The sequence below is a fragment of the Sus scrofa genome, chromosome 8 (genome assembly GCF_054392235.1).
Source record: "Sus scrofa isolate SSC_HxYL_T2T_F1_AM1 chromosome 8, Sscrofa_HxYL_maternal_Yorkshire_Landrace_v2.0, whole genome shotgun sequence".
Lineage (NCBI taxonomy): Eukaryota > Metazoa > Chordata > Mammalia > Artiodactyla > Suidae > Sus > Sus scrofa.
This window is the reverse complement of record NC_139390.1, coordinates 143,996,903-144,024,287: the sequence shown is the minus strand read 5'-3', so window position 1 is coordinate 144,024,287 and position 27,385 is coordinate 143,996,903. Positions and strand designations below refer to the sequence as shown.

Sequence of the window (27,385 nt, the reverse complement as noted above, 5' to 3'; positions counted from 1 at the left end):
GAGCAAATGAAATCATCCCTATAGACGCTTTTCATACTATTATGCGTGATTGACTTCCAGTTGGTGAGAAATATACTTTTGCCAGCTTCCCTTCCTCAGGTGGCCAGGATGCTCTGGTACCTCTACAAGGATGCTTTTGTGACCTTGACTTTCTTTAATGAACTTTGCCCATTGTTAAGCTGTGGTGGGAGTGACAGCTGGTTCAATTTTGTGGATGTGCAGTTAACTACTCAATGCTCCATCCTTCTGTCCTAAACTTATGGAAGGGTCGGTGAGAAAACATTTGAGAAATAAAATCAAGTAAGCCTGTGGGTCCATCCAGGGATGTGTAGTTTTTGTTGGCTTAGCTAGAATAATTTTAAGTTATAAACACAATGTGCTCCCAGTCCTTAAAAATTATATGCAAGCAAAAAACTAGGAATGAACAGGGCTGTCAGCAGCGTCTTAGCCACAGTTTGCGCTGCTGTTGAAAAGATGGTCAAAATGCAGAAGAGCCACCCGTTTCTCTTCCTGGGTACCACGTAACACATGGCATCTTGCTGAGAAACCTACGCTGTCTTAGTGCTTACAGAAAACCACTGGGTCTCCAGATCATGGCAATCCATGAATGGAACCAATCAATCCGTCAACGTCATTAGAAGGGAGCCTCGACGCCAGCTCACGGGTCTTAGTGTTTTTAAATGGACTTGAGCTAGGCTGCATTGTTTTATCATAACTCCCCCTCTTTTGAAGTGGAGATTTGAAGAATGTCTACACTTTTATCTCTGCCCCAAATTCTCCAGGGAGTCAAGTCTTCAGGGAAATATTAAGATCCTTTGTAAACTAAGAGCAGGAATGAGATTGGGAAGAAAAATTCATGGGTCAAAAGTAACTGTAGCTCTATCAGTTCTTTGTCCCTTCATTTCTCTTCAGCCCTCTAGCCGCTAATTCCAAGTTTCTTTCACTCCCCACTCCTTTTTTGGCTTTTTTGGGGGTGGGGTGGGGTGGGGAAGGACTGTGGGTTTCAGGGGAGAAAACCAAAAACAGTTCCACCCTTGACCAGGATCCCAGAGCACATCCGCTGTGGGGGTTGCAATCTGGGAAAATGCAGTATAATTAGGCTTTTCTCTGGCGATGCATCTCAAATGGGTGTGCCGGTGTCACACCATCGCTTGCAGGACTCAAAGAGTAGCTTTTTCTGTGTTTAGTAACTTTTTCTGTGACGTGTGAAACTTTAAAAAAAAATTGATAACTCCTTTTCTCTTAGAGAAACAAATGAATTAAGATCTGTTTTCCCCTCTGGCAAGATTTCACTGGGTCTTCGAGAAAGAAAACCATAGGCAAACAGCGACACCCAGCCCAAGAAACAATGCAAATCATGCAGTTAGAAAACTCTTAGTATCCACAGGCTCCTGCAGGCTCAGGGGTCCAGCACAGGAGGCAAATGAAGGTGGAGAAAAAGATGAAAAGGGGAATGTAACTGTAGGGTGCCTCCCAGAAAGAGGGTAAATGAGATTCCTCTGTTAAAACGCTTTTGGAGAGAGTGTAAGTTAAACCATTTGCTTAGCAGGGTTAGGGAGAGGTAAATAAAGGTCATGAAGGCTCTCTCTCTCTCTTTCTCTTTTTATGGCTAACTCCCTGGCATAGGAACGTTCCTGGGCCAGGGACTGAATACGAGCCGCAGCTGCAGCCTGTGCAGAAGCCGCGACACCACCAGATCCTTTAACCCCCACTAAAACAGGTACCTCCATAGCCACCGAGCTGCTGCAGCTGCATTCCTAAACCTACTGTGCCACAGCGGGAACTCCTGAAGCTTGTCTTTGTGGACATTTAATCTGCTCGCTCAGAACTTCTCATCCGCAGGTGCCTCTGCCTTTTATTAGATGCCTCTTAGTCCTTCCCGCCAGCCAAGAGGTGGCGTAGAAAATTCCCACCGGTGTAAATAAATAGCAAGAAAAAAACATTTGATTTTACCTGAAGGTATTTTTCCCCCATGGCTCTTTTGGGCTTAATTTCTAATTGTGGAACCATCTAAGGAATGGTGAGCACTGATATGCACAGATACCTCACTTCTGGGGGTGATACTGCCTAAAACTGCTTCCAAATCAGAGATCTTTGATTTGGAGGCTGCACTTGAAAGCGCTGATTAGGCCTCAAAACATGCCTAAACTTAAAGCCAGGGAGATGCTTAGAAAACCTAGTTTTCAAAAACCGAATTCCACGCATAGTAAAGATAATAGCATGGTAAGACAAGTTTCAACAAGTTGCATGATTGCCAGCAGCTCACATCTGAATTTCTTAAATCCTTTAAATATTCAAAATACATCTATTTTGGTATGAAGCCAATTTTATAGTAGCTCAAAAACAGGAACTTGGGATTTCAGACAGCATACATTTCCCTCTTCTCTGGAATGGTGGCTTCCCTTGAACATTTCAGGAGGAAATTTTTCAGGTTTAGTAGGTACAGTTTCTGAGTCTCTGTCCTACCAGCTCTTCCCAACAGCCTACCCAGGGACCGAGGAGCACAGGCAACTGGGAAGTCAGGTAACCGATCCTGAAAACAGAGGCTCGCTAAGAGCAACCGCGCCATGTCATTGACTTGGCGAGTAGACAGCTCCTGAAGAAGATAATTCCCAGAGACTCCTGTCTCCGTTTTCATCAGAGCTGCCAGGACAGAGGAAGAGCGATAATATCCTTGGACATTCTAGAAGTCCTAGAGAGAGAGCTGTCTAAATCGCCTAGGTAGCTGTGCAAATGCAGAGTCTCCAACTCACTCCTGGAAATTGTGTAGGTCTCACAAGCAATCTTGAGATTGCCTAGACTCTTGCATTTTACTTATTTATTTCTTTATTTTAGGGCCGCACCTACAGCGCATGGAGGCTCCCAGGCTAGAGGCCGAACCAGAGCTACAGCTGCCAGCCTACACCACAGCCACAGCCACACAGGATCCGAGCTGCATCTGCGACCTACCCCGCAGCTTGTGACAACGCCAGATCCTTGCCCCACTGAGGAGATCAGGGATCAAACCCGGCATCTTCATGGATCCTAGTCGGGTTAACTTCCGACTGAGCCACAAGGGGACCTCCAGAATCTTGCATTTTAAATAACCAGCCTAGGTGATTCTAGAGAAGGTGGTGTTTGTTGTTGTGGTTGTTTTATGGCCTCACCTGCAACATATGGAAGTTCCCCGGCCAGGGACTGAATCTGAGCCACAGCTGTGACCTACACCACAGTTGCAGTAACTTTAGCCTACTGTCCTGGGCCAGGAATTGAACCCGAGACTCTGCAGCTATCCGAGATGCGGCTTCAGATTCTTAACCCACGTACCACAGCAGGACTCTGAGCAGGTGGTTCTTGATCCACACTTTGAGAAACATCATGAAGGGTTTAGAACAGCAATCCTATGGACACTTAAGTTAAAATGTATGCATCCTCAGCCTAGAAAATTGCTGTTTCTGAAATATTGAAGTTATATTGAATTGTAGTGCTATAAATATACATTAAATTAAAAAATCTTCAGTGATGATCTTTGTTTCAGATCAGCACCCCCCCCCACTTCTGTTGATTCATAACATGTCAATATTTTGCTGTTCTTTTCTCAAAGTCTGGGTCATTTTGAACATCAAAAAAATAAAGGTAGACTAGCAAACAATACAGTCAAGATGGCTAAAGGTGATCCCAAGAAACCAAAGGGCAAGATGTCTGCTTATGACTTCTTTGTGCAGACATGCAGGGAGGAACACAAGAAGAAAAACCCCGAGGTCCCTGTCAATTTTGCCGAATTTTCCAAGAAGTGCTCTGAGAGGTGGAAACCCACGTCTGGGAAGGAGAAGTCTAAATTTGATGAAATGGCCAAGGCAGATAAGGTGCGCTATGATCGGGAAATGAAGGATTACGGGCCAGCTAAGGGAGGCAAGAAGAAGAAGGACCCTAATGCCCCCAAGAGGCCACCGTCTGGATTTTTCCTCTTCTGCTCAGAATTCCGCCCCAAGATCAAGTCTACCAACCCTGGCATCTCCATCGGAGACGTGGCCAAGAAGCTGGGTGAGATGTGGAATAACTTAAGTGACAGCGAGAAGCAGCCGTACATCAACAAGGCGGCGAAGCTGAAGGAGAAGTATGAGAAGGATGTCGCGGACTATAAGTCCAAGGGGAAGTTCGACGGCGCCAAGGGGCCTGCCAAAGTCGCCCGGAAAAAGGGGAAAAAGGTCGAAGAGGACGACGAAGACGAGGAGGAGGAGGAGGATGAATAAAGAAACTGTTGCTCAAAAAAAAAATAAATAAATAAATAAATAAATAAAGGTGACTGAGAAGTCTCCTGTTGAAGAAAACCTTTAAGCTGAATCTTTTTTTGTCTGTTTGTTTGTTTTTGTCTTTTGTCTTTTTAGGGCCGCACTCGCACATATGGCGGTTCCCAGGCTAGGGGTCGAATCGGAGCTGTAGCCACCGGCCTACACCACAGCCACAGCAGTGTGGGATTCGAGCCACGTCTGCGACCTACACCACAGCTCACGGCAACGGCAACGCCAGATCCTGAACCCACTGAGCGAGGCCAGGGATCAAACCCACAACCTCATGGTTCCTAGGCAGATTTGTTTCTGCTGCACCATGACCGGAACTCCCTTGAAGCTAAATCTTTATGGAAAAAATTTAAATGTTCATAAATCATCACCCCCTGGGGGGTTTGATTTTTATTTTTTGGATTCAGTACATTAGTTTTTCCCAAGTCATGTCACAGCTTATTTGTCTGTGTGTGTTGTTACGGCCCTCACCCACCAACTCCGGATTTGACACCAAGCCCCCAAGAGGTCTCTATACCCACGGGTTTTGTTTTGTTTTGTTTTGCTTTTAGGGCCGCACCCCCAGCATATTGAGGACCCCAGGCTAGGGGTCTAATTGGAGCTACAGATGCCAGCCTGCGCCACAGCCACACCAGATTCTTAACCCACTGAGCAAGGCCAGGGATTGAACTCGAAACCTCACGGCTCCTAGTTGGATTCGTTCCCGATGCGCCACGACAGGGACTCCTATCCATGGGGTTAGGATGGAAAAGAGCAGCCAAATTGAAAATCTCCTGAGCTACACATTTGCTCCCTGATCCAGCTCACCGATCGGCCAGCTAACGCCTGCACAGAGGCCGCTGCTTTCCGACGGTGAGTGATTCAAAACCATCAGCTTCTGCCGCAGAAGCTACTGGTGCCAGGGAAACAGATCCTCCATCGGCTTCATCTCACTGAAGTTGTTAACAGCTCCACCTAGGACGCAGGCCTGAATCTGAGGAGGTGGGGCGGCAGGGCCTGGCAGCCCGGCGTGACGCAGCGTTCACAATGAGCCAGCAGTTCTGATGGTGCCCCTTGCCCCTGCGCACAATATAGCTTCGCAGAAGGCATTTGATTTCATTATCATTATTATTACTATTATTTGGCCACACCCAAGGCAAGCAAAAATTCCCGGGCCTGGGATCGAACTGCGCCACGGCTGCAACCAGAGCCACCGCAGTGACAAGGCCAGATCCTTAACCTTCTGAGCCATGAGGGAACTCCCCGGAATGCACTTGAAATGGAAATATAACGGTAATAATTCTTACCCATGAGCTTTGGATTTGTCAGGACATGCCTGATTCACGCGGTCTGGCACCGGGACCAGAGCGACAAGGTCGTCTCATGTCCACACAGCTCTTGATTAACACAGAGGACCCTCCTGGAAGATGAGATTCGGTTTCAGGACATCTAACATCTGATCTCCTTCGGCTCTGCCATCCTCTAGCTCTGACCTTGGATGAGCGACTGGCTAAGCCTCAGGCTTTCCACCCGTAGACCAAGAGGGACGGACTAGAGCTTCTCCGACTTGGGGTTGATAACCACTACTAGGGTGCTTGATAAATGGACTCCAATTCTGGGGATCCAGAACGAAGGCATTGTAATAAAACTTTTGGCTGAGTTTCTATCCACCTTTGGGAAATATTTGTCTAAATCAGTGGTTCTCCACTCAGGTTTCATTTTAGAAATGATTGGAAAGTTTTTTGGTTTTTTTTTTTTTTTTTTTTTTTTTTCTTTTCAGGGCAGCTTCTGTAGCACAGGGAAATTCCCTGGCTGGGGTCAAATCAGAGCTGCAGCGGCCGGGCTACACCACAGCCACAGCCATGTGGGATCTGAGCCTCTTCTGCAACCTCCACCACAGCTCGTGGCAACGCCAGATCCTTAACCCACTGAGCAAGGCCAAGGATCGACCCTGCATCCTCATGGATACTAGTTGGGTTCGTTTTGGCTGGGCCACAGTGAGAACTCCCTGGGAAGTTTTGAAAAATGCTAATGACTGATCCCACTCCAGATGAATGCTTCAGAATATCTGGGTGTGGGACCAGGCACTGGCGTGCTTTGAAGGTCCTTCTGCACGGGAAGGGTCAAGAGTCAGGGGATTAGATCATCTCTAAGATCTTTCCCTAGCTCTAGAACTCAGACTTTCAAACTAGGATTTTTGGTTCTGTACCCAATATCTCAATTTCGAAAATGAGGCATTCTGTGTATGGAGATTTACTAGCTGTTGTGGTCTCAACTGTATTCCCCTTACATGCGTTCGCATATTGAAGTCCTAACCCTTCATACCTCGGAATGGGACTAGATTTGCAGTTAGAGCCTTTAAAGAGGCAATGAAAGTAAAAGGGCCATGTGAGTGAATCCTAACCCAGGGTGACTGGTGGCTTTGAAAGAAGAGGAGATGGGAACACACACAACAGAGGTTCAACCACGTGATGACACGAGGAGAAGGCAGCCACCTGTGAGCCACGGAAAGAAGCTTCAGAAGAAACCAACCCTACCAGCACCTTGACCGTGGACTTCTAGCCTCCAGAATTATAAGAAAACTGATTTGTCTTGTTTAAGCCCCCCCGCCCATGCCGGTCTGTGATATTTTATTATAGTAGCCCCAGCAAACTTTAGTCAAACAATTTACTGGAAACTATCTGACTTTATTGTCTCTGTCTTATTGTTTGTTCAGAACCAACTTCTCTCTAGTATGGAAACAAATAAACTAAAACACACACACAGTGATTTGATGAGCATTTTTTTCAGGGTCCTGATTGAAGACAGGCTATGGAAGTAAGTAATGCATTTTAGAATACTATGCCCTAACCTTGAGGATGATGTTTCAAGAGGACTACGAAAATTTTCAGTGCTTATTGCTACTGCTAATAAATAACAAATTTGATTTCAAGTAAACAATGACTATCAAAATTTTAATGTGGTCCTGTAAATTTGAGGTAAATTTTAATTATGAGCATACACGAAGCAAAATGTATTCATTTTTACTCTGGGTTTTATAGACAACCCTGTCCTCTTTCCTAATATATCTCTAATTTCTCATGTCTCTTTCTTAAGGCTTCTTCCATTTCAATTGGGCTGACTCAAAGAAAACTACTCAAAGATGTATGTATTTTTCACCATACCCTGGAAAACGCCTTTAAACTGTAAAGAAAAAGATACATCGCCACCTAGTGGAAACAGGCAGAATGAGCTGACTGCAATTGAGCTTTACTACAAGGCGATTGGTACAGGAAGTGCTTTAAAATGTTTTGGATCATGAGTTGTTACGCTTTGTGAACGAAAGACTGTCTTCCACGTTTAGCTGCAATATCGCTTTTGAATTTTAATTTATATGTTCCTTATTTTTACGTAGCAGCTAGTCACATCCATATGCCAGATGCTGAGTGATAAGGTTGAACGACCAAAGATATTTCGATCAAGTGACAAAGAATTTACAGCTCGGTATTAAAAGCATTCGCTACCCACACACACGTCAGTGATACGGTCAACAACCAATGTAAATACAGCTGACGGAGTTTGGCCAAATCACAGCTCCGAGTGTTTCCTCATCGAAAAAAAGTGGGGTTGACGTACATGATTTATAAGACATTTCCAATTCTAATATATTCGGATCCCGTATTTATAACACGCACTGAGAGTTATCACGTTCAGGTCTTCTTAACAATTCGGGGAGTGCCCACACTGTTTGAGACGCAGTGTTGGTGAATTAATAGGTGTGTGGCTTCGGAGTAACATTTCAGTGCGGAACGGCAAGGAGCTTATTAATGGGAAGGAAGTTCCTATCTATTTATTCGGTTGCCAGGTTCCCAGGGTTTTTTCCAGAAGAGTAAGGTGACCTGGCTAATTTTAACTGCAGCCATCACATTCTCTCCAGCTAAGTTGTCCTCGCAGCTTCTATTTGGATGTAGCGTGTTTGATTGTTTCCTGTCCTGAACTTTTAGGAAGTCACCAGGAACTGGTTTGCTGTGACTGACCTTTAAGAAGCTCAAAGGAGGACATTAACAACTCGGTAACCCTGCCTTTCTCACCACAGGCCTGGGAAGGAAAGGAGGGTTTAAAATACTTCCCTTATAATAGCCCTTGGTCTGTCCCAGGATTGTCACAGTCCTTAATGAGTTAACCCTACTCTGTGTCTGCCCTCTGAAAAGGTCCTATTTCGGATGAGGTCATTCGGGGGGCTTAAGTTTTCAAATTGTATGGGCGCCAGCTTATTTCTCTTCTGCAAGAAGGTGGAAGTCTTTCCTTTTTAAGTAGGATGGGCTTATTGTGCAAATGTCAATGGGCGTATAAGAAATAAGAAAGAATGCTAGGTTAGTAGGTGTCACGAAATGCTACAGACAGGTAGTTTGCTATAATCACTCCACTTTTAAATAATTAGCTGGGAGAAAGCACATTTATAAATAAATACAACAGAGGACATAGAAAAGGCTGATAACCACCTTCTGTTAGAAGCTTTGTCCAGAGATAAGGCGCTTGGGAATGCTCATTATATTATTTCCAGTAACTTCCTTTTCTTCTCCCTTTTCCTCTCCCTCTTTCATCCCCCACTCCAACAAAGGCAAGAAAGAGAAGGAGCAGAAGAGAGAGAAATGGTGACATTTTCCAGAGTGCATTTATTCTAGCAAAGTCTCGGAAAGTTGCTCCTGAGAACTGAGGCGAGCAGAGAAGATGGCGAGGGTCTCGTTTTTATTTCCTAGAAATTCCTCTGGCGAGGGTCTCGTTTTTATTTCCTAGAAATTCCTCCGGCTTGTTCTTTCTAGTAACAACTGATTCTTAGGTGCCTGTTGTGGGATGTGTTGCCCGTCTCACCTCTTCTATTTTCAAACAAGCAGAATCGAAGAAAAAGTTAACGTTCTAAGTCTCAAACACAGTACAGAGCCAACAGTGCCTTCCCTTCAAGAAAGCATATACCTATTCCTCCTCTGGTTCTGTACACATAACCAGATCCACCTAGTTTCAGAGGTAAAATTGTCAATTAATAATGTGCAACACTCTTCATTTTATCCCAGCAGGTGCCTGCTCTGCATCGCTTTCATTATCAATATCGCTGGCCTGTTATCTATCTTCACATTTCTCAATTAGGGCGGTAGCTTCCCCGGTAAAATATGAGAGGAAGGTACTGCATGCTTGAAGCAACAGTTGGATGTGACAAGGACAAAGTAAAGGTCATGACACCTGTCATTAGAAAAGCAATTTCTATAGATTTGAAAAAATTTTCAGATTGATCGGTGACTTAAATTTCAACATAATTTAATACATCTGTTCCTTGAGCAGATACATTTGTCAGCTGATAACCATTATTACTCTCCTTAAGGTAGCATTTCCCCTCTTTGCAGTGGAACAGTATTAAAGAACACGTGTAACAATGAACACCCGTTATTAAAATAGACCATTTCAACTAAAAACGCATCCCGCGTGCAGACCCGCGGAAGCGGAAGGGGTGTTTCACGTGGCAACTTTGTTTTGACGGCATTGGGATTTTTTCTTTGTATTATATCCAAACGCACTTTTATTTGCAACATATTCCAGGGAAGCTGAGTTTTAAAAGTCCATGGTTTTAGCCACAATACGTGAGAAGAAAATTTTGAAGTCATGCCATGTTAAATTCCAGGCATTTTCTCTGGCTCCCAATAGAAAGAAGTTGTAGAATGAAATAATCTGGAAACACTGCTCATACTTAGAATTCAGAGTGTTAAGAGGGGAAGATGTCCCAGAAACACAGGCAAAAATGGCAACAGTTCTTTCTGGTAAAACATTGGTCTGCTTAGGTATAAAATGTTTTATTAACCCTCAGGTCTATTGTTCACGTTTATGTATATACATGATAATAAGCTTATTTATACTCAACCAAACATTCATTGGCAAGCATCCTAGAAGAGTCTAGAGTTCTAAGAGTCAAACAAATGCATCCGGGATTCCGAGCCTTTGTTTCTTTCTCTGCACCTCAAATCATAACAACTCTTTGTCCTCTTGCTGCTGCTCTCTGAAAAGCAGGTTAATTGACGCGCTACTCAGGCTGCCTAAATGGTCTTCTCCAGCTACCTTGGCGGCAGAGCCTTCCCTGGGGGATGAAATCGGATCTCTTTAACACCTCTGCGCACGTGCGTGGATGAATTTGGCTTCGGGGTGGCCTGAGAAACGTCACGCGTTTTCGTTTCATTTGCTTTGCGGTGGTTTCCGTCCCCTTTGGGTCATCGGTGGGCCAAACCTTGTTAGGGTGGGGTTCGCAACGACCGGCACGGGCAGCGAATAAGAACGAAGACTCGGATTCTGAGACCGCGACGACGCGGGCCGTCCTAGGATGCCTTGGGAGGTAGGACAAAACAGGTGCCGGCGTCAGAAAGATCTGGGCATTTCTCTCGGTCGGCGGGGGCCAGTGTGTGGTGTGGGCGGGTCCCCTTGCTTTCTCCAGGGTCCGTGGTCTCCCCGTGAACCGAAAAATCCCATCAGCTCCTTCCAAAGAACCGAAAAATCCCATCAGCTCCTTCCAAAGACCGGAAAGAGTCTGGAAGCCCAAGGCACGTGGTCGGCACCAGCGCCGTCACAGTTCTGGTCATCGCCCCGCTTTTCGGGCCTCGGCGAATTTTCCATTTTCTTGGGATTTCTCAACTTTATAAACTGCTGTCTCCTTTTGTGGAGGAAGGGAGGCATCTTGGGTTCTCTTTCTGCGCAGAGAGGAGGATGCTGCTGGGAAGCTCTGAAGGGAGATTTCCCGGCATACAGACTGTCTCTTCTTGAGCAGTGTAGGTGGGAAGCGAAGATAAACGAAGTTGAGTCTGAACCACGGACTCCTCCACGTGACGGAGCAGATTCCTTAGCTCCTCTGCGCATCTGGGGTAAACCAGCGCTCCAGAAAGCTCTCTTCCCTGGCGGCCTGGAGCAGCCCAGGAATGCTGGCCTAATTTAGGGCCCATCCGCCAGACCTGTTTGCTCACTCAGCAGCATGGGAGGTCCTGATAAGCTGGCTTCTTAAGCACCTAAGGAGGGCACTTTCTGAACACTGGCACAGGCTGGCGAGACAAACTGTCTAGTAGCCACGAAGTCCACTTTTTTTTTTTTAAAGAGTAAAGCATGGATTTTATCAGTACATTATCTAAGCAGAGCCCTCAAAGATGATTCTATATAGAAGGGTTTGCAAGTCTCTGTGTTTAACTTTGGAAAAGAATTATCCTAGCTCTTTAAATACCCTTTCAGGGCTCCAAAATTACACAGGTGCTAAAAGAACCGAAAGCAATAAGGATGAAAAACTCTGGTTCTGTCGTTTTCACTCTAATGGAAAAAGAAACACCAAACATGAAAAGTAGACCAGACCAATGCTAAGCGCACACCCCCTATTCCATTTCAAAATATCGCCGAAGGGGCAGGGGTTGAGCTAGCACAAGTTTTCAAGTTAGGGAAATCTTAGTAGTCTCGTGAAATTGTATTCCATCTGTTGAAGACCTGTGCAGTTCTGCTTCTAAAAATCTCCTCATCTCAAGATGATTATTGACTTACAATTTTTCAGAAATTGATTTTTAATTAACTTTTAATGGTAACCAAACATTACAGTTTTTCCAGGTTACAAAGAGTAAAATGATCATTCTAGGAATTTTCTATGCCCTTTGGAATTTGAAGAATTTCTATGTTTACTTGGAAATATAGCTTCTGAATATACTTCCTTTTATATTCAAGAAATTTCATCTTAACTTTTTTTCACTCTTTGGAAAAAAATGGTTCTCTTTTTTTTTTTTTTAAGTAAAAATATACTCTAGAGTGATTCTGAAGAGACGTCTCATCTCTAACTTGGTGAGGCTCTTTCCTGCTTTCACTGTTCTTTCATCTTACTGTAAGCCAACATCTTGCTTCCAACTTGTGTGTTTTAACAAATTTCCTTCAAGATGCTGCAGTCAGGAAACAACTGGTGCTGGATTGTGGCACTTGTTCATCAGAGACTCTGGGCCTCTGCAGAGGGACAGCTGTTTCTTTTTTTTTTAATCGGAGCATAGTTGATTTACAATCTTGCGTATTTCTACTGTACAGCAAAATGTTTCATATATATATATATATATATATATATAAAAATATATATATATTCTTTTTCACTATGTTTTATCACAGGTTACTGAATACAGTTCCCTGTGTGCTACAGTGGATCCTGTTATGTATCCATTCTATGTATAAAGTTGGCATCTGCTCACCCCAAACTCCTAATCCATCTTTCCCTACCCCCTCCTCCCCGGCAACCATAGGTCTGTTCTCTACGTCTATGAGTTTGTTTCTGTTTCACAAGTAAGTTCACTTCTGTCCTATTTTAGATTCCACCTATAAGTGACGTCTTTCTTCCTTTGTCTCTCCTTTTGACTTATTTCCCTTAGCATGAAAAGCTCTAGGTCTGCCCATGTGGCTGCAAACGGCATTACTTCATTCTTCTTATGGCTCAGTCTTCTTTTAGAATGGGAGAAACCAGCTTGTGCTGTGGGTGTGCTGGAGACGCGACTGGCAAAGGGGCGGGTGAAAGACGGGGAGCGCCGGGCCCACAGAGCCAAGTGCAGATGAGGCCACGTCACTCATTTCTCCTGAAGATGAACTGCGTCTGACCTGGCCTGGCTGAAATGAATTTTTGGCCAATAAACACCATTCCGTGTGGGAAAAGTACTTTTTAAAGTTTACCTTTTTAAAAATAAATTAGATCATATTGGAGAATTGGGGAATTTCTTTTGAAACAATGATTTTTACATTTTGAAAACAATCAGAATAAATACATTATGTTACCACATGTGTTTTTGAAATACGTTGTCCGCAGTCTGTGTTCTCAGCAATGTGCATTCATAATACACACTTTTATCTTTTTCAAAATGAAAAGAGCCAGCTTTATACATGAAGCTAAGAGTCCACTAGAGGTCACTTTTTCAACTTATTTCCCTTAAAAATGGGAAAATTTAGCCTTGATTCCTGCCATTGAATCTTTTCTACTTGCCTTTGTTTTCAATGTGGGAATTCTGATTCCTCCGAGAAAAATTTCTTCTGGTTCTCAAAGTTTTGGATTTCCCGTATCAGCAAAAGCTTCCTGATACTGGAGTCATATGTTCTTATATTTCAAATATATTTTCTATTGTGACATTTTTAAGAACCTTCTTAGATGTCTAATTCGGTCTATATTATTTTTGATTATTTAAGTATCTCTGTTTGAACACTGGCGTCTAGAGCACACGTGTCTATTTCCTAAAGTTTTCATGGGCTTTCTTTTCTTTTCTTTTCTTTCTTTTTTTTTTTTTTTGTCTTTTTGCTATTTCTTTGGGCCGCTCTCTTGGCATATGGAGATTCCCAGGCTAGGGGCCGAATCAGAGCTGTAGCCACTGGCCTACACCAGAGCCACAGCAACGCGGGATCTGGGCCACGTCTGCAACCTACACCACGGCTCACGGCAACGCCGGATCCTTAACCCACTGAGCAAGGGCAGGGACCGAACCTGCAACCTCATGGTTCCTAGTCGGATTCGTTAACCACTGCGCCACGACGGGAACTCCTCATGGGCTTTCTAACGCTGTATTAGTATGAAAGAACTAGAGATGCACAGCCTCCTTAAGAAGACTTAGAAACAGCTGTTCAATTTCTTCTCCTTGCCACAAATACTAGTTCTGATGAAAAATGTATAGCCTCAACACCTGTTGAATTGAATCTCTGAATGTCATCATTCTTGATTTAATTTCCTGAGTGATCCATTAGAACGATGTTTTGAAACCCCCCCCCCTATTTTTTTGTCTTTTTAGGGCCGCACCACCAGCATATGGAGGTTCCCAGGGTAGGGGTCGAATCGGAGCTGTAGCTGCCAGCCTACACCATAGCCACAGCCACACCAGATCCGAGCCGCATCTGTGACCTACACCACACACAGCTCGCGGCTGGATCCTTAACCCACTGAGCGAGGCCAGGGATTGAACTGCATCCTCATGGATCCTACTCAGACTCGTTTCCACTGAGGCAGGACAGGAACTCCTAAACCATTTTTTATAAAGCCGTGTCTCTAAACTATGAATGCCTAATGTATTCTGGTTTATCTAAGGTTCTTTTTTTTCTTTTTGGCTCGAGGCTCTGACGAGCATGAAAATGTTCACAAGCTGCTGTTACGCTGTTAGTGCACCACTGCCTGTGCATAAAAAGCACGTTACAGACATGTTATATCTCTGTGTATGTATAGTATTGTGTATTTTCTAAGCCTTCTGGCATGAATTACAACTTTCTGGCTTCCAGCTGAATAAATACCCTCTCCATAACTGTATTGATTTTAAGACATTTTCAGCTACTCTTAGATTTTACCTCAAATCAGCAGTTTGAACTCAGAAATAGTGCAATGTTTCATTTCTCTAGGAACTGGAGGCATTTGTAGGAACATCAGATAGAGATTCATTCTTCCCTTCTCAAACGCCATCTCTTTATATCATTCAGCGACACTCACCTACCTAAATTCATTAGAACAGAGGCCCCTGCAACGAGACCTATCACCTTGGAAAAGATCTTATTGAAGAAAATATTTGATATCTGAAATCAAAAGTTAAAATAGCAAGTGTGGGAGTTCCCGCTGTGGCTTCGAGGTCTAAGGCCCTGCCATTGTCTCTTTGAGGATAAAGGTTCCATCCCTGGCCTTGTTCAGTGGGCTAAGGACCTGGTGTTGCTGCAGGCTGTGGCTCTGACTCGACCCTTGGCCCAGGAACTGCCATTTGCATAGGTGTGGATATAAAAAGAAACAAAAGGAAAAAAAAAAAAAAACCCAGCAAGTGTGCTTTAAATCATTATACACATAGTATCTAATTTTAATAGTATTGCTCATCGAATTTGTTTTCATGCAAGCATATAATACATGAATAGTTTCCCATGAGAAATACTAAAACATTACAGAGGAGAGGCAGCAGCCACTGTTCATTCGTGCTAATCTCCAGACTTTCCCAAACACACCTCCTTCTGTGGATTCTGCCACACCTTGTGATGAACATTTACACTCAAATGTTTCAAACACCTAGAATATACAGCGTAGCATTTTGTATTATGTACACATGTGCTTCTTAAACAAGTATTCAGGAACAATAAATAATAACAAATTAATAGTAAAGTGCCCAGAAATGATTCTGTGAAAGCAAGGAAATTATTATTATTATTATTATTCCTGTCTTTTTGTCTTTTTAGGGCCATGCCTGCAGCATACGGAGGTTCCCAGGCTAGGGGTTGAATCGGAGCTGCAGCTGCTGACCTACACCACAGCCACAGCAACACCGGATCCTTAACCCACTGAGCGAGGCCAGGGATCGAACCCACAACATCCTGGTTCCTAGTTGGATTTGTTTCCACTGAGCCACCATGGGAACTCCAGGAAATTTAAATTATCATGGAAGTAGCATTTTAAATCAGTAAGAACATGTCAACTATTCCTCAAAGAGTGTACGGGATATTTATTATCCATTTGGAAAGTGGAATGCAGTGAGATTTGTAACCCCCACACAAATAATCCTCAGAAAATCTGAAGACTTAAATAATAATAAACTTCCTATGAGAATTAGATGAAAATATAGAATGTAAGATAAATATATAAAACATATATTTGTTTTGAGAGTAAGAGTGGTCTTCTTAAGCGAAATACCAAAATTAAAGTCACAAGAGAAAGACTTAATAAATTGACAGCATACAAATATTTTAGGAGTTCCTGTTGTGGGTTAAGAACTTGACATAGTCTGCTGAGGATGCGGGTTTGATCCCTGGCCTCGCTCACTGGGTTAAAGATCTTGCGTTGCTATATAAGCTGTGGCATAGGTTGGATCCAGCATTGCTGTGGCTATGGCACAGGCCACAAATGCAGCTCTGATTTAACCCCTGGCCCAGGAAATTCCATTTGCCCCAGGTGCGGCTGTAATAAGAACAAAATTTTTTAATTTTATGATAGAGAAACCATAAGCAAGTTATGTCGAGAGGTAGACTTGAGAAGTTCCTGTTGTGGCGCAGTGGAAAAGAAGCCCACTAGTATCCATGAGGTTGCAGGTCTGATCCGTGGCCTTGCTGAGTGAGTTAAGGATCCGGCGTTGCTGTGAGCTGTGGTGTAGGTCGCAGACGTGGCTTGGATCCCATGTCGCTGTGGCTGTGCTGTAGGCCAGCAGCTGTAGCCCCGATTGGACCCCTAGCCTGGGAACTTCCATATGCAGAGGGTGTGGCCCTAAAAAGCAAAAAAAAAAAAAAAAAAAAGCCAGAAGAGTGCCTTTAAAGGTACTGAAATACAAGCCTTTCCCCTTCTCTTCTGAATCTGTCCCTCAACTTGGGCAGGCCGAGTTTGGTTTTTTCATTAGCTATTTAATATTGTTCTAAGCAAAGAAAAGTTTAATTAATTAATTATTTCATTACTTATTTTTTTGGCTGTGTCTGGAGCATGCAGAACTTCCCAGGCCAGGAATGGAATCAAGCCACAGTAGCAACAATACCAAATCCTTAACTTCTAAGCCCCCAAGGAACTAGGGGAAAATTTATAAATTTAAGTTACTGCATACATTTTACTGCTTATCTTCATATTCTGTAATGCCAGTTTTAAATGTAAATATAAGAATATTGAACTGGTTTGCAGAGTCAATCACTGAAATTACACACTTATATTTTATATCTCATGCACATGACTTTGCACTTTTAAATTTTATTTATTTATTTATTTATGCTGCTTTTTAGGGCCCTCCCTGTGGCCTATGGATGTTCCCAGGTGGCTGGGGTGGAATTGGAGCTATAGCTGCTGGGCTTACACCACCACCACAGCAACGCCAGATCCGAGTTGCATCTGCAACCTACACCACAGCTCACAGCAACACTGGATCCTTAACCCGCTAAGCGAGGCCAGGGATCAAACCTGCGCCCTCACGGATGCTAGTCAGATTTGTTTCCACTGAGCCACGATGGGAACTCCTGTATTTTGTTCTTACCAGAATAGCGGCAATCCGCACAAAACTAACTCAACTCTTTCTGTTTCCTTTCCTGATAGACACGCATTCTACCTGAAGGCTCCACTTTCGGCCTCCTGCTACTTAGGGAAGCCCTGAAGGGAAAGAACCGGTGCTTCGGCCTCTGTGCCCCTTCCCTTCCCTGTCGTTCTGGCCGGCCCGCGTGGCCGGCTGGTCCTGGGCAGCAGCGCTTCTCCAGGGCTTTTTCCTGCTCTCACAGCAAGTTCTGGTTCGGACCAAACGTGTGGCCTCCCAGGCCTGCCGGCAGCGGCCCTGCACCCGGGCCTTGCTCGGTCTTCAAAGCGTCCAGCCCCCCTGGTGCTGGCCGGCAGCCCGGCTGAGCTGCCGCACGGCCCGGAATTCCCACCGGAATATTCCCACGGGCACAGCACGGGAGCGGGGCAGCGAGGGACGCAGGTGGCCAGCGTGCGGCGCGCACCTCCTGCCCTCCCGGGTGACTGCTCGGCCCACGAGACCTCGCTTCCAGACACAGCTTCGAAGTCGCATCAGCAAGAATTTTAAGGCGGTGGCGGGAGCAGAGCCTCACACCAAGGGGCGTCTTTCGGAGCCCGGGGCCTGTGACCAGGAACCCGACCCCACTTCCCGCGTTCCTGCATCAGTCGGGAGACCCAGCTGGTGGGCTTCGGGTCACCGCTCCCTTCCTCCCTCGCTCTTGACCCAGAAACGCTCCCTTCATTCCTCAACTCATCTTCTACAGAGTTTCCACTGTTTACTGAGCTTTTATTTTATTGTATATCGTTTTATTGAACGTCTCTTTGTACCAGTAACACAAAGGACCTAAGGCACCGTGTCTCTTTACGAAACTTCCCGTCTTAACAAAATCATTTATTATGAACACTGCACATTTTAACAAAACTAGCGTCTATTTTTCTTATTCTTTTTGAAGTACTGCTGCAAATGCAAGGCATTTCTTCCAAAAAACTTCCCCAGGAGTGTGTCGAACATTAGTTTCCATGTCGGAGGGCGACTGTCTCCATGCAAGAGCAACGGTCATAAATACGTGGCCTTCTTAAACTTTGGACCAGTTCCTTGCTTTTCTCTTCTAAACATTTGTGGTGTCCAAACTTCATTTTTCTCTAAATGGGTAGGAGCTAATGATCTTTCTTCTTATGTATTTTATCACGTAATGTTTTCATTTAGTTGCGCCATCCGTAATGTACATTTGCAATGACTTTGATTTTGGAAGAAATATAATAATATAACACACTATAATAATAATGGAGTCAATTTTCTTTCGTATTTTATACTTACCAAAGCCTGTCATTTTATTCTTTCTCACTTGATCTTCAAGGCAACCCTGGAAAAGATCCACAAAAGCATTTTTAGTCTTAAAACTATTAAATAACATGTTGTCTTATCCCCTTGTCATTGTTTTTCTTTTTCTCCCAATTTGGTTAGGGAGTAACTGACCCACGGCACTGTGTGGGTTTATCATACAGCGGAGTGACTTGCGTTGCGTGTACTGTGCAATAAGTCCCACAGCCCGGCCCGGTATCCAGATGGAAGAAGAGGAACCGTGTTTTTCCCTGGGATGAGAACACTGAAAATGTCCTTCTTCCTCCTTTTTTTTTTTTTGGCTTTTTTGGGCCGCACCTGCATCTGGAAGTTCCCAGCCTAGGGGTGGAATCAGCACTGCAGCGGCCGGCCTCCACCACAGCTCAGGCAATGCCAGATCCTTAACCCACGAGCAAGGCCAGGGATCAGGGATCAAATCCGAATCCTCGGGGAGGCTGTCAGGTTCGTAACCCCCGGAGCCGCAACAGGAGCTCCCGGACAGCTCTCAGTCACCCCGCCCAACAGTTTTAACTGTCGTCACTGTGGGGCGCACGTTACATCTCTGGTACCTACTTGTCTTGTAACTCAAAGTTTGTACCTTTTGACCGCCTTTATCCGCTTCCCCAACCCATAAAGGTTTGAATAGTATATTTTAACGTACTTAGTCCTCTCACGGTGAGGTTTAAACTTTTACGAGAACGCCTTTGGAAATGACACATTAGCCCTCATCTCCCCCTGCTAAAAACAAAGAATATCAGGTCTGCGTGGCAACGAATAGACAGCCGTTCGGAGGTCAAGTCAGCCGGGCTGGTGGCCTACTGCAGTCGGTCCCAGTCTAAAAGCGCAATAGCGTAGCTTTAAAATAAATGCTTTGTCTCATACACGTCAAATGGGCCCTGTGCTTATTTTCTAGGTCAGGTGCAGTGTGGGGTAGAAAGCGGAGCCTGAGCAATCGGGCCTGGTTTCGGGTTGCGGCTCTGGTGACAGAGCAGAACTCCGGACTTGATTGTCACGAAATATGGCTACAAACACCGTATAAAACCAGCTCCAAGCCCCCAGTTTCCTTGACAATATTTCATCCATTTTCTCCTTCCGAATTTAAATTCACTCATTCTCGAAGCCGTAATTGCCGTAACATATTCTTTCTTCCCGTGGAAACGCGTACGGAGAATTTGGAAAACCGTTCGACTTTCACGGCTGGTCAAAGGAACCAACATTCCCGGGTCGCACAGGAGCACAGTCAGTAGCTCCTAAACGCACCGCTATTGTGACTACATCACCGGTGACTCTCCTGGAAACGACAGATATGTGTATTATGCAGTAGCCATATAATATCCATGCTGCAGACCTATAATTAAATGATACAAAACATGTACTATTTAAGCGTATCTCTATGGTCAGGAATCATTTGATAGAGGCTCTAGCTGTCTAGCCTTAGGTGAGCTTTAACAAAGGTCTCAGGGCCTGTTGCCTTCTTTTCATATCACTCGGATGCCCGATTTCTATTGGAAATTCAGCTCTTTTCCCCGGTCACGCTCCGATCCCTCAGCCCAGAGAGGCCAATTCTGGGAGCACCTCTGGAGCTCCCTCTTCCTCCTGCGCGGTTTCCCTTCCCTTCCCTTCCCTCTTCAGGGGCTCGGTCTCTCCTCCCTCAGGGCCCCCCTCCTTCCTTCGGAGCCAACAGCCGCCTGCCTCCGAGCCGTCGGGTCCCGAAGGGAGGCGGGAGGGGCAGAGGCGCCCGCTGCCTGCGGCCCCTTTCCTGCTCTGGCTGCTCCTCTGCCCGCCGGCCCCCGCCGCGCCTTCCTCTCTGCGGCTGTCAACCCCTTCAGCCTGTCCTCCGCTTCTCTCTTCCTTCGGTGAAGTCCTCCTAACGGTCCCTGGATTCGGCCCCTTTTACTCCTTCTGCACCGTCTACGTGGCGCCATCGTGTAACCGCTGCTGTGGAAAAGGAGACACGCGTGACCTCAGTCACTGAGGGTGGCGCTGACCATCGGTCTTGGGTGGTGTCCCCACTGCTGGGCTGCTCCGGGGACCTCCCATCCTTCTTGCGGATGATGGGTCTTTAAGTGGGTCCTGGCTTTCCACCAGCAAAACCCACATGAGAAGTGCGTGCCCCCACTTTTTAAAGAGCCCAATAGGGCATGAGATAATGACACATTCGTGAAAGCAACAGAAGCGTGGCTATTGCCCGTGTCTTAAGAGAAAAGTCTGCTGAGTGTGCAAAGAAACGCTGAGAATGCCACACGCACGCAGAGACAGGGATGCCTCACGCTTTATCCTCCCGGGCCCCCTGGAAACAGCCACAGGAAAAATTTACCAGCCTGTGCAACTGGCTGATGGCACTGGGAGCAATGAACTCCCAAAGAGGAAGAGGAAGAGCTCGGCAGCTCATGACAGCCTTCCTCCAGTCGCTGAAGTGCCATTAAATGGGGTAGCAATGAAATAAATAATTCATTTCGAGAGGATGGTAATTGGACCAAACGTAGAAGCATATTTTTACCACTTTAGAGACAGTGAGGGAGTCTTTGGCCTGGTGGCACGTTTCCCTCTCTAGTCAGATTATGTCCTTTTTTCTACGGCTTAGCTACTCTAGGTGGAAGGGGTGTTTTCTGCATCCTGTGGAAGATTCTATGTCTGGCTTGACACATTAAGTGGAACGAAAAGCGATTTATTCAATCTTCTGTCAGAGAGGTTCTCAACTACGGGTGGTTTTTCCCCCGGAGGTGTTGGGCAGTGTCTGGGGATCTTTTTGGTTGTCACATGGAGTGAGGTGCTGCTAGGTAGAAGCCGGTGGTGCCGCGAAACAGCCTACAAGGCACAGGACAGTCCCCCCAAAGCAGAGGAACTTCTCTAAGCTCCAGAACCCCCTGTCTATTGGGACAGTAACCATTTTCTAACCAGCCCTGCTGCTTCATCCCAGGAAGCGGTTGCTCAGGCACCTAACTGGTAGTGGAGTCGTGGTTCCTGCAAAGCAGTCCTATGATATACAAGAGAGGCCCCGGGATAAAGAACCTTCCAGCCCAGTGTGCCAGCAGGGTCGAGGCGGAGAAATCTCGTTCCACCCTAGAGCACTCAGCCCCATCCCAGCGTCTCCCCCACTCTCCTGTCATCAAGGTTTTCCCCTCACCCAGGCCTTCCCATCTTCAGACAAACGTATGGTTCCTACCCTTTATCTTAAAAAAAAACCCAAACCCAAACCAAAAAACCCATTTTTTTTCCTCATTCTTACATTCCCTTCCAGCTGCCTTTCCATTTTTTCTGATCTCCAGGAAACCAAATTCATGAAGGACTGAGTTTTCCAAAGCCTCTTTTCTTGTTCTCTCTTGAACCCGCTGCACCCCAGCTTCCTGGGTCACCCATCACAGAGTCAGGGCCTGTCAAGGCCACTGAGGAGGATCATGTCGCCAAGGCTGATCGTCATTTCCAGTTCTTATCTGACCTGACCATCTCAGTGAACCTGCATGCTCAGCTCCTCCTCCTCGAAACCGTTGCTTCGCTTGGTTTGCGGCCACCTCTCAGTTTCTCTCTTGCCCCCCGGGCTGGGGGTTTTCGCTCTGTTCTGATTTCATCTTCTTCAGAGCTTTAAAATCTAATCTACACAAGTGTCCTGGGTGACTCCCTCTGGCCCACGGATTTGCGTTTTACACCTACGCCCATAGCTTTGGGGTTTATATCTCCAGGGCCAACGTGGCCCTAACTCCAGACTTTCGGAGTCAGTACTCAGTCTGTGTCTGCATATGGGACCTGGGAGCCAAACGGAACACCCCCGGTCTAGACTTTCCAGGAGTCTTCCCAATTGCGGTCCGTGGCATATCCATTCTGCTAGGTGGCCTGGTTCAAACATTTTTGTATTCTTCCCGGCTACTTCTCTTTCTCTTGTTCTCCATACATTCGATCCATCAGTAGCTCTTATTGCTCTTTTAAAAAAAAAAAAAATTGGTAGGAAGTTTGGGGTTAATAGAGGCTCTATCTCCCCCCGCCCCTTTGTGGCAGTGCTTGCAACCTGTGGAAGTTCCCAGGGTAGGGGTCAAATGGGAGCTGCTGCTGAGGCCTAGGCACCGTCACAGCAACACAGATCTGAGCTGCCACTGCGACCTATGCCACAGCTTGCAGCAATGCTGGATCCTTAACCTACTGGAGTGAAGCCCGGCAGCAAGCCCACGTCCTCGTGGAGACTGTGCTGGGTCCTTAACCCACTGAGCCACAGTGGGAATCCCTCCACGGCTCTGTCTTTAAAATGCATCCAGCATCCAGCCACTCGAGTTTCTCTCAGTACAAATACCTTCGTCCAACCATACCGTCTCAGCACTGGATTATCCACGGCCTCCTGATAGAACTTCCGGTTTTGACCTTTGTGTCCCCTCCGATCTATTGTCCCTTACCGTCTATTGCCCCCGGCAGCCAGAGGGAGCCTTGGGAAAATGAAGCGAGATCGTCTAGGTCTGCTCCAAAGCCTTCGACGGTTTCCTTCACTCCTCAGAAGAAACTTCACAAGCCCGAGTGTCACCTATGAGGTCACACCTGATAAGCACCCCCACTTCTCGGACCTGGGGTCCCACAGTCTCATTCCCGCTCGCTGTTTCAGTCACCTTGGCCTCCTTGCTTTTCCTGAATTGCAGCAAGAGTGCCTTTTGCAGAGTTCTCCCCCGCATCTGCACAGCTTGCTTTCCTCACGGTTCCCGTCTCTTTGCAACGGCAGTTTGTCCCAGATGCGGCTCGGAACCACTCTCTCTATAAAATCGCAACTGGCCGCCCTCCAGCCAAACAGCTCCGTCCTCCTGACTGAGATTTATTTGTTTGTGGTTTATGTTATCATTTGCCACCCTTCACTGCAATGGAAGTTCAATAAATGTCTGGGCCTTCTTTGTTTTGTTTTATGTTGTTTTTTGTTTCATTACATCTCTAGCACCTAGAACACCACCTAGTACAAAGTAAGCACTAAGAAAACATTTTTGAATGAATAAGCCAATCTTGTCATAGCTACAAGATGCAGTTGAAAAACCACCACTTCAAAAAGTATCATCAAGTGTATCAGAAAACACAATATAGTGTAAGATACTGAAATTAAACTCTGCTTTGCAACTCCACTCTCCCCCCAGCAGGACTGACACTTTGGAATCCTGGAGGAATATCTTCTTATGTGCGACAATTTGTCAAAACAAACATAAGAAAATATTGATGCAATCCCATCACAGTGAATTAAAATGTCATCACACCATACAGTCACACGGTGTCAGAGCAGCCTCCAAACCCAGCACGGTGGCGGTCCTCGGCGACCCCTTGCTTTATAGGACTTTTAATGCAGGAATCTGGCGTCAGTAAATATTTACGCAATTGAACGGCACGAGAGAACTGTTCCACCATCGTCTGTAATTAGCTATCCTGATCCGTGGTCTCAGCACAGCTACAGAGCCAATAGATTTGGGGCTGTAACAAGGTGTTTCATCTGAGTCTCCACCTAAGAACTCTGGGTTCTTAGAGTATGTGGGGAGGCCCGGGCGTGTTCCTTTCAGATCATGGTTCCCTGAGTGGCCACAAAACAAGCAAAGCATCAATGAGAAAGAAAGGAAACAGACAGACCACTAAGGCTCACTTCTCTTTGTCTTCCTCTCTCGGCGTGGCTGCGGTGTGTGGCCTGCCTCTGGCACGGGAGCTCTGGGTGACTTGCACGCTTGCCGGGGCCCTGCAGGCTTCCTGGCCATCCTGGTGTGATCATCCCAAGCCAGTTTGGGGGCTGCAGGCGGGCCATTTCCAGTCGCACCACATTTCCTGTTGGTGCAGGGGGGACCTGTCTTCCTGCCACTACAGTCTGTCCTGTCTTCCTGCCACTACAGTCTGTCCTGCTCCTCTCCCCCCACCCCGTCTCGGCTCCTTCTCGGCTCCCGGTAGCGCCTGAACTCTGGTTCCCGACAGCTTGCCAACAGCACCCTCTGTGCCCTTGTCATCTCTCACCTATCACACCTGCTGCTGCCACCTGTTCCTGTACCTTGCCAACATCTCCCCCACCGCCGTCAGGGCTGGCTCTGCTCCTTCGGGAGAGGAAGGATTTTTTTTTCTTTCTTTCTTTCTTTTTTTTTTTTCCTAATCGGGGGCTGCTGCCGGACAGCGACAACTAAACAGTGACATCTGGGGAAACGCTGCCCTCTGCCCTTGAGATGGTGTACTCACTGTCATCGTTGCCAGGATACTTAACCACCAGCTTCTGAGGGCTGCGGTGTTTCCAGGGTTCTAGGAACACCCCCGCCTACCCCCGCTTTCTAGCTTTCTAAGAACTGCAGCCTCTCCCGCGTCTAACTGTCAATTAAAGCTACTCCATTAAGCTTGTTTCAAAAGCCATTGCCTTGGATTCTCATGTCAAACTTGAGTTGTGGGGAGATGACGGGAGGGACATGGGCAAAAGTCTGGTTCAGCTTGAGTTGTGGGGAGATGACGGGAGGGACATGGGCAAAAGTCTGGTTCGGCATCACTGGCATCAGCGAGGGTGATATAGACATAAATCAAAGAGCCCTGTCGTGCTTCGAGGCTAAGTCTGAATTCAATGGTTAGATTTTAAAGTGAATATTAAGTTGGTATATGACCTGCAAAAGATACACAATTAGGATGCCGATGACTATACCACATCTGTCTGAGTGAAGAGTGTGCCCCATTAGTCTGTTTTTTTGTTTTTTTTTTCCCCCCAAAATGCTAAAGAGAAACTGGGGATGGAAGACAGAGAGAGAAGGAAAATGAGAGAATCTATGAGAGATGGATATCCATTTTCAGAAAGCAAGATTCTTAATAACTTGCATATCTGTAGATTCACAGATGGAGGGCGATCCAAAGATTACTAGAAGTCAAAAGATACGGAGCTGCTCCATAAGCAATAAACTATGATGCGAATATAAGGGTTATTTTAGACAGGTTATTTCCAAAGCACAGCTTCCAGAAACAGTAAACGGGTCTCTCAAAAAGGCAGACTCGGTTTCATTTTTAAATAGCCCTAATTGCTACAAAAATCACACAAAGCCAAAAGCCAGTTTCACTCGTACTAGTTCTGTGTCTAGAAAGATGCAAAATAGTCCAATCTTATTAGCAAATCTTTGAAAGTAATTGAAGACATCTTCATAAAATCCACAATGTCCGTGTTTCTGCACAAGTGGAGAGAAGAGAGTTTCATGGGTTTTTGCTGAAGGAGTCTGTGGAGAGGGAGAGCTTTTTGATAAGGAACTTGCCAATATTTATTCCAATACAAATTGCTCATAACCTCTGACCCAGCTATCCAAGTTTTGGGACTCTATCTCACAGAAATTCAATCAAAGTACATTTGAATGGTTTGCATCGTTACTAATTGTGGTTAAAAAAAAAAAAAAGTACTGGAGGGAGTTCCTGTCGTGGCTCAGTGGTTAACAAATCCAACTAGGAACCATGAGGTTGCGGGTTCAATCCCTGCCCTTGCTCAGTGGGTCAAGGATCCAGCATTGCCGTGAGCTGTGGTGTAGGTCGCAGACGCGGCTCAGATCCCGTGTTGCTGTGGCTCTGGTGTAGGCCGGTGGCGACAGCTCCGATTGGACCCCTAGCCTGGGAACCTCCATATGCCGTGGCAGCGGCCCAAGAAAAAGGCAAAAAGAAGAAGAAGAAAACAATACTGGCAATAACTTCGACAGCCAGGAGAGACTATGCGTGTACCATGCATGAGTCTGCGGAACACGCAGAGCAAATACTTCAGAGAATGAATGACTGGGATGCGTGTGTGCTGAGCTGGTCTAAGAGGTCGTCCTTAGTACACTCTTTCTGTGAGGGAAGCACAGCCAAGTATACCGTAAATCTCGTTTCTCAAAACAAACCCAAACAGCCCAGATGTTATATATTTGGGGATATGTGATTGCAATAGCACAGAGTAAGCATGGAAGAGCATATGGCAGACCAGTGTTGATTATATACGTATTTTTAAAAAACATATAGGTCTCTTTTATTTGAATAGGTTTGCATTCTTTTTTTGAATTTAAATTATCTAATAGCTAAACGCAAAAAATATTTTTTAAAAGTAAGTCTCAATCTATGCTGATCTGTAACTGTACATGAACTTGAAGGTGCTTCTAGGATTTCTTCTGGTGTGGAAATTATACACTAATTTCCCCAGTCCCAGTGACCAATTTACACTAAGGGATTCTTGATCCTCATATAGGAACCCTTAGGGATCCTGTTAAAAGCTGTTCCACTTTCATAAAGTTACGGCCATAAGGTCTCTGTTGTTGTCGTTTTTTTAAGTACTCACTTTTATATTTGGGTTGAAACTGGGAGTACATCCAAGCCAAAAAGTTTTAACTCCAAGAAAAGGTATAGTCCTTCCCATCCTATTTGCTAAGGTCAAGATGCTAAGATCTTTCAATAAAGTAGCAATATTCTCAGATCTTTTATGTGGTAGAGGCTGTAATTCTCTGGTTCTATTCTTAAAATATGCTCCTCTGCCTTGGAAACAGCTATCCACATCTTTCTTAAAGTATCCCAATATTGCAATTGATTTCGAGAAGCCTGGTCTCAACAGAGACTGACGTTGAGATTGCGGCCAACTCATAGCCCCAGGGTCTTTCAGCTGTGTGCTGTGTTTGTGAATGTGCTAACACAAACTAGGTCAGATTTGCTGTCATCGATCTTGGACCTCAGCAATCGATTTTTTCAGCCTAAATGTAAGACCTTATCATTATCCATTTCAAACTGATTGTGTTCCCCATGTTAAGATTTTTTTTTTTTTTTCTGGTCTTTTTTTGCCATTTCTTGGACCACTTCCCCAGCAGATGGAGGTTCCCAGGCTAGGGGTCGAATCAGTGCTGAAGCCACCAACCTACGCCAGAGCCACAGCAATGT

General features: G+C 45.6%; 1 protein-coding gene and 1 pseudogene across 3 annotated transcripts in view; one reads left to right on the top strand and one right to left on the bottom strand.

Annotated features, from left to right (window-relative positions):
• LOC106508356 (uncharacterized) overlaps nt 1-27,385 on the bottom strand; it is a 232,700-nt gene that overhangs the window by 124,579 nt on the left and 80,736 nt on the right. For 2 of the 3 annotated variants that reach the window (XR_002346918.2, XM_084973746.1), the window contains exon 4: nt 18,518-18,563. The gene's annotated coding sequence lies outside the window, so the exon portion shown is untranslated. Of the gene's footprint in view, nt 1-5,566; nt 5,680-18,517; nt 18,564-27,385 lie in introns of those variants that run through there. The other variant, XR_014813521.1, reaches the window with a different exon arrangement.
• On the top strand, nt 3,618-4,232 carry LOC100738242 (high mobility group protein B3 pseudogene; annotated as a pseudogene).